Source organism: Dasypus novemcinctus, chromosome 15, assembly GCF_030445035.2.
Source record: "Dasypus novemcinctus isolate mDasNov1 chromosome 15, mDasNov1.1.hap2, whole genome shotgun sequence".
NCBI classification, from domain to species: Eukaryota; Metazoa; Chordata; class Mammalia; order Cingulata; family Dasypodidae; genus Dasypus; species Dasypus novemcinctus.
Genome location: NC_080687.1, coordinates 99361217 through 99375002, shown reverse-complemented (window position 1 = coordinate 99375002; position 13786 = coordinate 99361217). Strand labels below are relative to the sequence as shown.

Here is a 13786-nt window from a genome sequence, read left to right as displayed (position 1 = left end):
CACCTGAAATGAGCAAGGCCTAGAGCTGCAGGGTGCCTAAGAGTTCCCTCCTGAGAGCCTCCGTGTTGCTCAAATGTGGCCAGTCTCGAAGCCAGACTCAGCATGTAAATGTGTTGCCTTCCCCACAGCGTGGGGATTGCATTTAATCTGTGGATCACTTCAGATAGTACTGAAATGGTAACAATATTAAATCTGAAAGAAGGACATGGTATCTTGCAATTTATTTAGATGATCTTTAATTAATTAAAATGAATTAGGTCATAATTTAGGTCAAATTAAATTAAATGCTTTGCAGTTTTCAGTGTATAGGTCATTCATCTCTTTATTTACATTCATTCTCAGGTATTCTTTTAGAGGCTATAGTGAATGGAATGTTTTAAAAGATATTTTTTATTTTTTCAAATGTACTTAGGTTACAGAAAATGTTACACAAAAAATATAAGGGATTTCCAAATGCCCCAGTCCACACACCTCCCACCCTTCCCCACATTAACAACTTCTTTCATTAATGTGGTACATTCATTGCAATTGATGAACACCTTTGGAGCATTGCCATGAAGCGTGGATTATAGTTTACATTCTTTCTACTCACTCTCATTCAATTCTTTAGAATATATAGTGGCCTGAATCTGTTTTTGCAGTGTCAGTAAAGACAATTCCATGTTCCAAAAATGCCCCCATATTACACCTCTTTTTCCCTTTCTCTGCCTTCAGCACCTCCAGCAGCCACTGTCTCCACATCAATGATATAATTTCTTCCATTGCTGGAATACCAGTAAGTGTATAGTAGAATATTAGTAAGTCTACTCTCATCCATATTTTATTCCCCAATCCTGAGGATTCTGGGATGGGAATACCTACTCCATCTCTAATTGAGAGGAGGCTTCAATCCCATATGGCTGATGGATGGGATTCTCTTGCTTGCAGTTGTTGACTCTCTCAGTTCCTTGGTATGGTGGTTGTCCATCCCCACCTCCTTGTTAGTTATCCTGGGTGACACCAGTGAACTGCAGACTAGGTGTTGCAGCTACTGGAATTGATGTTTAATGCGCATTTCAGAGTGTTCTTTCCTGGAATGGAAAAACAAAACTGATTTTTTTAGTGTTTACCTTATACCCTACAACTTTTCTGATGTTATTTCCTCTAGTAGATTTCTTGAGGCTTTTTTGGGATTTTCAATAGGAAGGATCATATCATCTGAGAATAGTGGTAGTTTTTGATTTCTGATTTGAATGCCTTTCTCTTTTTTTGCCTAATAACCCTCACTAGAACTTCCGGTTTAATTTTGAATAGAAGTGGTAACAGTGGGCATCCTTGTCTTGTTCCTGGCCTCAGGTTTTATTCTTTCATTGCAAGCTTTCATTGTTTCTCACATTGACTACGATGTTAGCTGTGAGTTTTTGTATTTGCTTGTTGTTTCATTCCTATTTTTCTGAGCAATTTTATTATGAAATCATGGTAGATTTCATTAGAAGCCTTCTCTGTGGTATTGAAGTGATCATAGATTTCCCCCACCGTTCTTTTAATGTGGTGTTACTATAGTGACTGATTTTCTTAGGTTGGCCGACCACTGCATTCTGGAGATAAGTCACCCTTGGCTATGGGGTATAATACTTATAATATATGTAGTTTGATTTGATTTGCCAGTGTTTTGTTGTGAGTTTTTGCTTCTCTATTCATATGGAAGTTGTTTTTTGTTTTCTTTTGATGTGTCTCTCTGGTTTGGGTATCAGAACAATAGTAGCCTTATGGAATGAGTTAGGAAGAATTCCTACCTCTTCAGTTTTTTGGAAGAGTCTGGGAAGGATTGGCATTAATTCTTGTTTGAATGTTTGGTACAATTCTCCCTGAAGCCATCTGGACTTTGACCTTTCCTTGATGGGAGGTTTTTATTTATTTAATCTCTTTGCTTTCATAGGTCTCTTAAGATCTTTTATATCTTCTTGAGTCAGAGCAGTTTATTTTTATGTTTTAGGAATTTGTTCATGTCTTCTCGATTATCTAGTTTCTTGACATATAAATGTTCATAGTATTCTCTTATAACCCTTTAAATTTCTGCCAGATGAGTGTTAATGTTCCCACTTTCATTCCTTAAATAGTTATTTGCATCTTCTCTCATTTTCTTTGTCTGTCTGGATAAAGGTTTGTCAATTTTATTAATCTTTGCAAACAACCAAATTTTGGTTTCATTGATCCTCCCAGTTGTTTTTCTGTGCTTTATCTCCCTTGTCTCTAGTCTTTATTATTTCCTTCCTCCTACTAATGTTGTTTAGTTTTCTCATATCTTGAGGAAAGGTAATTGATTACATATCATTCTTCCTTAATGTAAGAATTTATAGTTATGTTTCCCAATGAGTAGTGCCTTGCTCCTTTCCAAAGTTTTTTGGACATTTAAAAAAAATTTTTCCCTAAGAATTTCCTGGTTTTCTTTGTAGGTGGATTTTGGTAAATTATCCCATTGGTTATTTTAAAATGGGTTATATAGTTTCTACTTAATTGTACAATTTCAGTTTTCTTTCTGTTGATTTTTATATAAATCCATTGGGGTAGGAAAGTATTTTGTGTGATTTCTGTCTTTTAATTTTTATTGTCTTGTGCCCTAATAGATAGATGGTCTAGCCTGGAAAATGATCCATGGATGCTTTAGAAGAATGTGTAATCTACTGTTGTTGAGTGGTGTTCTATATATGTTAGGTGCAGTTTGTTTATAGTATTGTTCACATCCTCAGTTTCCATTCTGAAGTTGTCTTGATGATTGACTCATTCTTTTTTTTTTAAAGATTTATTTTATTTCTCTCCCCTTCCCCTCCATTGTCTGTTCTCTGTGTCCATTAGCTGTGTGTTCTTTTGTGTCTGCTTGTATTCTTCTCAGTTGGCACCGGGAATCTGTGTCTCTTTTGGTTGCCTCATCTTGCTGCATCAGGTCTCTCTTGTGTGTGGTGGCACTCCTGGGTGGGCTGTGTTTTTCATGTGGGGTGGCGCTCCTTGAGGGGTGCACTCCTTGTGCATGGGGGCACCCCTACATGAGGGACACCCCTGCATGGCATGTCACTCCTTGCCTGTGGCAGCACTGTGCATGGGCCAGCTTACCATGTGGGCCTGGAGGCCCTGGTTATGGAACCCTGACCTCCTATATAGTAGGCAGATGCTCTATCAGTTAAGGCACATCTGCTTCCCTGATTGATTCTTGAAACTGGTGTTTTGAAGTCTCCAACTATTATTATGTAACTATTTCTTCTTTCAGTTTTGCCAATGTTGTTTCCTGTATTTTGTGGCTCTGTGCATTTATGTTGTTTGTTACTATACCTTCTGGTGGATTGACCCTTTTCTTAATATATAGTATCCTCCATTTTCTTTTGTTGTAATTTTGGACTACAAGGCTATTTTATTCTGATAGTAGTTTAGCCACCCTGCTCTCTTCTAGTTACTCTTAATATGTAATATTTTTTTCTTCTCAAAACTTTTAAACTATTTGTTTCTTTGGATTTAAATGAGTGTCTTTAAAATAACATAGTTGTTTGAAGTATTTTTTAAATATATATTTTTACTTATTCTCTCCCCTCCCACCCCAACGCCAGTTGTCTACTCTCTATGTTCATTCACTGTGTGTTCCCCTGTGTCTGCTTCTATTCTTGTCAGTGATACTGGGAATCTGTGTCTCTTTTGTTGTTGTTGTTGTTGCATCATCTTGCATCAGCTCTCAGTGTGTGCAGTGCCACTCCTGGGCAGGGTGGACTTTTTTTGGTGCTGGGTGTCTCTCCTTACAGGGTGCACTTCTTGCACATGGGGCTACCCTACACAGGGGACACCCCTGCGTGGCAGGGCACTCCTTGCGTGCATCACACTGCACATGGGCCGGTTCCACATAGGTCAAGGAGGCCCTGGGTTTGAACCTTGGACCTCCCACATGGTAGGTGAATGCTCTATCCATTGAGCCAAGTCCGCTTCTCTGAAGTATTTTTAAAATACATTCTGCCAATATGTGTATTTTGATGAGTGAGTTTAATCTATTTCTTTATTTTTTAAAAGATACTTAGATTACATAAGTGATGTATAAAAAGCATAGGGGATTTCTGTATGCCCCATTCCCTACACCTCCTAAATTTTCCAACATTAACATCCTTCATCATTGTGGTACATTCGTTACAATTGATGAACATATTTTAGACCATTGCTTCTAATCATGGATTATAGTTTACATTGTAATTTATATTCTCTCCCACACACTTTTATAGTTATGGGAAGATATAGAATGGCCTGTATCTGTATTGCAATGTCATTTAGGGCAATTCCCAAGTCCCAAGAATGCCCCCATATTACATCTGTTTTTTCCCTCTCCTTTCCCTCAGAACCTCTAATGGCTACTGCCTTCACATCAATGATATAAATCTTCCATTGCTAGAATCACAATAAGTCTACGGTAGGATACCAGTAAGTCTACTTTAGTCCATAGTTCATTCCCCCAGTGCTGAGGATTCTGGGATGGTGATGCCCATTCCACCTCTAATTGAGAGGGGGCTTTGCTCCCATAGATCGAGATGCATGAGAATATCTTGCTTACAGTTGTAGACTCTTTATGGTTCCTGGGATGGTTGTTGTGCCATCAACCCATCATTATTGTGCCATCATTTCCTAGTGAGTTGTACTGGGTGAGTCCAATGAACTGTTGAGATTCAAAGCCCAGCTGGGACATGGACAGTCCAAAGATTTAAGTCTCTTGAATGTACACCTTAAAATCTATTTATTTTGAAGCAAGTACTTTGAAAAGCACGATTTATTTAGGCATTTTAAATTCATTTCTTATACATCCTGTACTTTTCCCCCTTATTTCCTCCATTCCTGCCTTCTTTTGTGTATAGTTGATCTTTTGCAGTGAAACAGTTTTTTCCCCCATTCTTATTTCTTTTTCTGTATGTTTTTTAGATATTTTATTTGTAAGGTTATGTTGGAGTTTATATTTAACATCACAAATTGATAGTAATCCTCTTTGAATTGACTTGAACTTACCTTCAGTTTCAAGAGTAATAATAAGAAACTAAAGGGAAGAAGATTTGGCCCAATAGTTAGGGCATCTGTCTATCATATGGGAGGTTCAAGGTTCAAATCCAGGGCCTCCTGACCTGTGTGATGAGCTGCCGTACTACACATAGTGCTGATACACGCAAGGAGTGTCATGCTATGCAGGGGTGTCTGCCGCGTAGGGGAGCCCCATGGGCAAGAAGTGCACCCTGAAAGGAGAGCCATCCAGCGCGAAAAATGTGCATCCTGACCAGGAATGGTGCTACACACGGAGAGCTGATGTAGCAAGATGATGCAACAAAAAGAGACACAGATTCCAGGTGCTGCTGACAAGAATAAAAGCAGACACAGAACACACAGTGAATGGACACATAAAGCAGACAACTGGGGGAGGCGGTGAAGGGGAGAGAAATAAATTTTAAAAAATAAAAGAAACTAAAAGTTAATTATTAGATAAAATACTTTTAAACAAAATTAATTCAGAAATGAATTACATTTTAAGACATATAACTGAAAACACCTCCAAAACTAAATGATCCTGAAAATATATGTACATTTGAGGGTTATGACTAGATTTTGGCAAGATGATGGCAGTTGTTCCATTTTAGAAAAACAACTTAATATTGGGTTAAAAGGCAATAATCAGATGCAGAATGAAAAGGACTGGTACCACATAGACAGAACAAAGGTGTATATTTAAGAGTGGGAGAAATATGGAACCAGGAAATACCCAGAATTAAGCTGCCATGTCTTTGTGCATTGTACAGAAACTACAGGAGAGACAGCTCTGTGAGGTTGGAAAGCTGTTCTGAATCATAATACTGACTACAAATTCAAGGGGAAAAAATCATATAAAATGACCAATAGAAAAAATATGTCAATTGACATACAAAGGTAATAAAGGGCAAAAAAGGAATAAATGCAGAGTAACAGCACACAATGAAATGAAAAATCCTCCTTTCAGTGTCCTTTATGGTGTAGTTTTTCAAAAAACAGGGCATTACACATTAAGAAAATGAAGCAAGATATGAAAAGACATCAGATAATAAAAATTGAAGGGACAGAAATGTGGAAAATATATGGAAAAAAGAGGAAAAATCACTTCAAAATGTAATGCAAGCTAGAAGAAACACAGTGAATGATAATGCCTTATAAGAAATAGAAGTTGATGAGAGAAAAAATTATTCAAGAGAAAATAAAATTGTTTTAAAGTTTTGAGAAAAAGTGTCAAAAGCTAATGATAGGTACGGAAGAGCCAATACGTGAATAACTGGTGCGCATGAAAAGACAAAACCAAAGCAGAGACCTGAAATAAATTTAAAGGTATCATTTTTGTCTGTAAATAGAAGGAATGCTTTGAGCACTGAATGAGAATGAACATAATGACAATATATAGTCTAGTAGAATTGATGGGCTTTCCAGAAAAAGAAAAAATTGTTTGTGCATTTAGCACAATAGATAGAAAATTAGATCCTCATCAAGGTTTTTGAAGAGAATACATTGTGTCAGAAGAAAATGGAGCCATTAATTTTATACCAAACAAAATTGATTTGCATGTATAAAAGACAGGAAAGTCCAAGTTATACTGTTAGACCCTGAGTCATATTGTTCCCACATTCCCTTCCAGCTGAGTGAACAGTGTTCAGTAAAGGTAGTGTTTAGAAAGACATTGGCCTGAGGACAGATGCTAAGGTTTACATTTACACTTGTTCCACTATGACTAAATGGGGTTGTATGAGAGAGGGAGTGTCTTTGGTGAAAGCTGCTAGGGAGACAGACATAGGATAATTCAGGAAGTTCTAACTCTCTTTAGGGTGCTTGATAAATATTAAGAAAACTTGTAGGAGATAAATATTGTTTAATATAATGATACCTAATATTAAAAGTAAAGTCTCTTTCTAAACCTCCCTTTAAATCTGTCAAACTAAAAACCAGACTTTCACTAAATCAGCTGATTAAAGAATGGGTATAAGCGGTTGAGTACTGAGGTGTCCCCATTTCAGGGAATTATGCCTTTCAGTCTGCAAACACCAGCTCCTCTGAGGGTCTGACAAAGACCTTCAGTTCATGCATGGTCTTCGTAGCTGTTGATACTAAGATCTGGAACACAAACACAAGGAAAGGCACAGAGAGTAATGGAAGAGGAAGCTGTATACGGTGACCCTACAGGCACCTACAGCCCTCTTGCCCAAATTAAGGAGCCATTGGCTGGATGGCCGAGCAACTTAGGTGCTTTTATGGAAAGCATTTCTGTCCCCTGGGTAGAAGTTGTTAGGGCATCCTTTACCTCCTGTGCCTATTTTCACCAGCTAGTTCCTAGCTCCACTTGCATGTTCACATAAAATGTTAATCACAGTTACCTAGTGTTCCCCCTCTGTTTTGCTGAATTTCCTGAAATACCAAAAAGATAGCTAGAAAAGCAGTGGCGTCCATATGCACTTGTTTCCCTTCCCCTCTTCTTCTGACCTGCTCCACATTTCCTCTTCTTTCTCTTCATCTCTTTTTCTTCCCAAGTCTTGTTTTCTTGAATGAGTACAGAATAATTTCTGGAAGCAGACTTGTTCTGGAACAGTGTTGGCAGCTGGGGGAGGGAGGGAAGAAAACATTTATGCATGTCCAAGTGACCCAGTACAGGAAAACTTGTGTGGCCTGAGGAAAGTTCACAGGGAGGGGGGTGGTAGAGTGTGGGGGACAGGGCTGACCTGTCTCACTGGAGCTGTGGGTGCTGAGAGGAGCTGGGAGCCCTGGGCCCTGTGGTCCAGAGACTCTGTGGTGGGCCTGGTTCATTCCAGGAGACCCGGTCAGCAGGAGTGTGAGAGCCAGTGTGTGGAAGAAGCCAGGCAGTAGCCCCTTCACACAATTCCTCCAGAAAGCCTGCCAGGCCTTGGGAAGTATTGAGCAGCAGCTGGACAGCAATCCCTCTCAACTGAGAGCAAGTTCAGGTTTTATTCCTAATCCTTGGATTTGGGTTCTGGGTGTAGAGTGGAGGCTAGAAGTGTGTTCAAGTATATGCATCCCACTGCCCCTCTCCAGGACCCACACTCACACCCCCTCCCCTGCCCCCACATTCCCAAGCACACCACTCAGACTTACACATAGACAGTCCCCAGTCCCTGTACACAGAGTTCTTGCCACCTAAGGGAACACTGATGCTTGTAAAACCTAGTTCTTTACCTGGAAAATCTCTTTTTTTAAACATACCCCAATCCTCTTTCTTCCAGGATATGGAAACAGAATGACTCTCCAGACAAAGCCAGGAAGAATGCTCTGATCTTCTTATGCAGATATTTCCTCAAGAGTGAGTGCTTCCAGAATATGTGCTGTTTTTGCTTCCTCTTAGAGTCATTCCCAATTACAGAAATGAAAACTCCATATTGGATCATGCTGTGTAGTGTTTGCTCAGGTACTTTGTTCTCTTGGTGCTTTAGAAGAACAGGTGGGAAAGGAAACAGTGGTCAAGTCAAAGACCCTATAATCCAGTGGAGGGACATCTGTGGCAGAGCACATGCTTTGCTTAAACATAAATCCCTCAAGTCCATTTCACTTTGCGATTGCAAAATTCTTAATCAGTGGAGGAAAAAAAGTTGCTGAGGTCAAGACCCCTACCATGGAGTTTATAATCTGCTGCCTTTTGTGGATGCCCTTTTAAAGAAGGGGCCAGTTTGAAGAGGACCCCACTTGATGCTTTCCTCTGCTAGGAAATTGTATATATCAAATATATTATACATAATTAGATATCCTTATCTGAAGTCAGTGGAAAGAGAAAGAAACAAAAAAGGTAATATTTATATCTTAGACGAAGAATAGTGACCTCACCTCAGCATTAGATGGGCCACCTCATCTTCTTGGTCTTTGGGAAGCTCCACTATCTTTTATTCCTTGGGAGCTCAGAGGTCACAGAGTATCTGTGAGCACATTGGTGTTTAACCCTGAATTACTCAGGGAGTATTCTGGCCTTGGGCAGGAGGGTAGAGTGGAGTTTGTAGATTAACAAGTACAGTATGAGCTGCTGCTGGGCCACCCTTCTTACTGTAAGAAGAATAGCAAAGACAGTAGAAGAAAAGAATTGTAGTTAATGGCAACCTAAAGTAACTTGTAATAATCAGCCTACAAATGGTTCTAAAATTCAATGACAAGTTCCCATGGTGCCTCCCATTTGTTCTGTATCTCACCTAAATTTCCAAAATTGCCAGTGTTTTCTTGACATCTTCCAGATCATTTCAACCTCCATGGAGTCACAAATGCTGACCCTGCAGATACCATATGTTCTATAGGAATTTCCCTAATGAACAATGACTTTGAATATCTTTTCTTGTGCTTATTGGTATTTGATATATCCTCTGGGAATCATCTGTTCAAGTCCTTTGCCCATTCTTAGTTGGGTTGTTTTTCTTTTTGTTGTGGAGTTGTAGGTGTTCTCTTATACATAGTGGCTATTTAAACCTATACTGGAAATAAGATTTGCAACTATTTCTGTAGGTTCTTTTCACTTTCTTGATAACGTCCTTTGAGTGACAAAACTTTTGACTTCTGATGAAGTTTACTTCTATTTTTTGTCATTGTTGCACATAGAATTCTGTACCTCAGTTTTTCCACCTGAGGAGGAGGATAGTAAATCATGACATTTGTCTATGAATGACTTTATGTATATAAAATATGTAGTGTAGATGCTGGGGAAGGTTAATTAAAGGTCCAGTGTCTTGCCTGAGATCTCACAACTTAATATGACTCAGATCTGGATCCTCACCTGGGAGTGGAAACTCCAAGGTCAGTGCCCTATCCATGAAACACAGCTGCTTTGCCAGTAAATGACCACTTTATTTTAATCCTTGCTTAAATTTAAGTGTCTGTCAGCAATGGTGTAGAGGGATGTGAGCCAGTGCCCTTATGGGGAAAACTGATGATAAGGTGGAAGGGTGTAGCTGTGCAGTGAATGGGCATGACGGTGGTACAGTGAGGCTATTGGGATGGGTGGTGCTGGTCTGTGAGGGGGTGGGGTGGGGGTGTGTTGCACTGTCCATGGAACTGGGGCAAGGATTGGAGGAGGGAACAGATGAACTCTGGGGATTAGTTGTGTAGTGAATGGGTGTGACAGCAGTGCAGTGATGCTGTTGGGTTGGGTGGTGCTGGTTTGTGAGGGGTTGGAGAGGGGAGGGTGGGTTGGACTGTACATGGAACTGGGGAGAGGGTTGGGGGAGGGAGCAGGTGAACACATTGGCATTTGTGGGTATGTGGTTGAAATGACAACATTGAGAATGTTATTTTGGCAAATATGGAAGGGAGAGTTATTGGTTTAGGGTGTTGGAGGTGGGGAGCATGCAGGACAGGGCCCACCTGAGGCAGGCTTCTAGGGAGTGCGTGAGTGTTCATCCCATCGTAGTATGTGTTATCAGAGGGTGGAGACCCACATAATGAGAGGGAAGGGGTGGCCTCCTGGGGAGTCCTGCTGTGTTCTCAAATAGAGTGGCAGGAGTCTCTTGAGATTGTAGGCAGTGCTTAAATGGGAGGACAGGCCAGTATATGGAGCCCTCAGTGTTGTTGTAAGCAACTATGAATCTCGTTCTTGAAGGAGTGAAGCATGATGCTTGCCCAGGTCCCAAGGGGAGGTGAGAGAGAAATAAAATAGGTGGAACTTGGGGCATTTTTGGGGTGATGGAATTGTTCCACATGGTCTTACAGAGATGGCTACAGGTCTTGTTAAATGTCATCAAAATTTATAAAAGTGTAGGGTCCAAATTATAAACCATAATGTAAATCATTGACCAGGGTTAGTAGCAATGCTTCAATATTTGTACATCAACTGTAACAAATGTACCATCCACATGTAAAATATTATTGATAGGGGAAACAGGAAAAGGGGGAGGATATTGAGTATATGGGAATACCCTATATTCTCCACATGGCTTTTCTATAACCTAAAGATTCTCTGAAGATACAATGAAGAAAATAAGACACTAGGGGAATAAATGGAAGAAAATGTCACTGTACATACAAGACAACAGATGTTATAGTGATGGAAGGCATAATGAAAAATTTTTAAATTTTTTTTTCAATTTTTAAAAATTTTTGTTATTTTTTAAACTATCATTTCATTTTCTTATTAATTGTGTTTGGTTATTTCATTGGCTTCATTTTTTGAGGAAATGTTGGATCTAAGAAAGGCTCCAGCTGTAGAAGGGGAGGGTCATTAGTGTGGGGTGTCAATGATGGGGGATTCATGGGAAGAGGTTCACCTGGGGCATGCATGTGAGGCGTGTGGTCAGATGTTCATGGGCATTGTCACAGTGGGTGAAGAATCACACAATAACCAAGAGAACCTTAAATGTCCAGTTCTGCCGCATTCCCTAATGGGACGGCAAGAATCCCCTGAGTATAGGGGCAGTGACTAGTAAAAGAGCATGGGCCATTGATGGGCCCTTGACAGTGATGACTGTACTTATGAACCTTTACTTTTGAAATTGAAACCGAGCTTAGTGTTATAGGCTGCATGAGAGTTACCTCTGGAGAGCCTCCCCGTTGCTCAAGTGTGGCCTCTCTCTAAGCCAAACTCAACATATAAATGCACTATCTTCCCCCTGGCATGGGACATAATGCCCAGGGATGAGGCTCCCTTACACCGAGGGATTACTGCCAAGCACCAAGTAGCAAAGAAACTGGAAAAAGACATTGACCAAAAGGGGGAAACAGTAAAGACAAATGAGTTTATATGGTTTAAGAGACTTCAAAGTGAGTGGGCAGATCATTCTAGAGGTTACACTTCTGCAAGTCCTAGTAGGATCCGATTGCTACAGTAAATAAGTGCCTCAAATAGCTGGGTTCCTGAGAGCTCTGGAGACAGCCAGACACTATAGGCTAGGTTGATGTCTGAGGAGTTTGGCACCCCACCATTGGATCCTACTTTGGAATTTATGCTCCCCAGTGTGACCAAGTTGGACTCAGTTGCAGTTTCCAAACACATGGCTGTCCTGCCAATTGCATTTGAACCTATAGTTAGTAATAGAATTGATAGGTTTATGTCCAAGAGACTTATAGTTTTGGGCTTTCTGTGTGCCAGTTAGGCTCCGAAACCCAAGAGATTTGCAACACCTACTCTCCTGTTCATTGGACTCATCAAGGACATCTGACAAGGAGATGAGAATGGACAACAGCCATTCCAAAGAACAGACAGAGTCTGCAGCTACAAGAAGATAGTCCCTCCACCTGTCCCTTGGGCTCTAAGCCTCCTCTCAGTTAGAGACAGACTGGACATCACCATTCCAGAATCCTCACAATCGGGGAATGAATGATGGACTACAGTAGACTTACTGTTATTCTGTTACAGACTTATTGTGATTCTAGTAATGGAAGAACTTTTATCATTGATGAGGAAACAGTGGCCACCAGGGTTCTGAGGGGAGGGAGAGGGAAAAATAGGTGTAATAAGGGACCTTTTCAGGACACTGGAATTAGGCTTAATGATGTTGCATTGTCAGGTTCAGGCCTTTATATGTCTTGTCATAACTTATAAAATTGTATGGGAGAGAATTTATAATGTAAACTATGATCCCCACTTAGTGGCAGTGCTCCAATATGTGGTCATCAATTGTAATGAATGTACCACGCTAATGAGGGGTGTTGTTATATGGGCAAGTGTGGGAAGGGAAGGGAGTGGGGCATTTGGGAATTGGGAAAGGGAAAGGTTTTCCTGAGCCCCTTAACCTTCCCAGCGCCTTGGGCCTTCTCTTTGCCAGAGCTCTGAGTGAGGGGCTAGGTGTGGCAGATTAAAACAGTCATCTAGGCTGTGGAATTAAAAATCAGTTTGTCCTGTGCTTCCCCAATTTAAACCTTTCAATAGCCTTAAATAAGGGTGGTTAATAATCCTATTAATGAATTTCAGAAAGCAAATGAAAAGTCCTTGAAAGCTGTGGAAGATCTTTTCTAAATTATGATTGAAACAAATTAAACAATTGTAATATATTCCAGAACCTAGCATTCAGTATGCTTTTAAGATTATTCACAGTTTTAGAATTGTATTAAAGAGAAGTTTTAAACCTTATGTAAAGGAAGGAAAAAGAACATTCCTGGAATAAACTATAATGATTTCAATTTTATTTAACTTAGATGTAATCTCCCTACATTTATAGAATGCCAATTAAATAAATATTACATTAAGTCTTTAAGACAATGAAATTCTAAATTCATGTTTAATGGAATTAAGTTAAACAGAGGAAATGTAGACCTGCCCTCTCTTTAATGAATAAAGTAAGCTTCATTGGCTGCTAATTGTCATTTTTTAAAAAAGATTTATTCCCCCCACCTTTTTGTTTTTGCACTCGCATATGCTTCCCATGTCTTTTCTTTAAGAGGCTCTGGGAACCGATCCCAGAACCTCCAATGTGGGAGAGAGGCATTCACTTTCACAAGCCGCCTCATCTCTCCAGTCTGCTGCATCTCTCAGTGTCTCACTTTGTCGTGTCACCTTGCTGCACCAGCTGTGTGCAGCATGGGCTGTCAGCTCTCCATGTCAATGGACTTTCAGCTCTACAGTGCTCAGGCCAGTTTGCCTTTACCAGGAGGCCCTGGGAATTGAAGCTGGGGCCTCCTATATGGTAGATGGGAACCTGGTCACTTCAGCTACATATGCCTCCCTAATTGTAATTTAATAAGCTTATTTTGATGTGAAGTATCCAGTCCATGTGGTTGTGGTAAATTATATGGAGTTTGGAAAAGCATCTTCTAAACTGAAGCATTTAAGTGACTAATTCCAGGAAACCATTATTAATTAGAA

General features: G+C 40.1%; 1 protein-coding gene across 8 annotated transcripts in view; it reads left to right on the top strand.

The window, feature by feature from the left end:
* Window positions 1–13786, top strand: part of CAB39L (calcium binding protein 39 like) — a 428008-nt gene that overhangs the window by 211339 nt on the left and 202883 nt on the right. For 6 of the 8 annotated variants that reach the window (XM_071208292.1, XM_071208293.1, XM_071208298.1 and 3 more), the window contains one exon: window positions 8241–8317. The gene's annotated coding sequence lies outside the window, so the exon portion shown is untranslated. Of the gene's footprint in view, window positions 1–8240; window positions 8318–8373; window positions 8423–13786 lie in introns of those variants that run through there. The other 2 variants (XM_071208296.1, XM_071208295.1) reach the window with 2 other exon arrangements.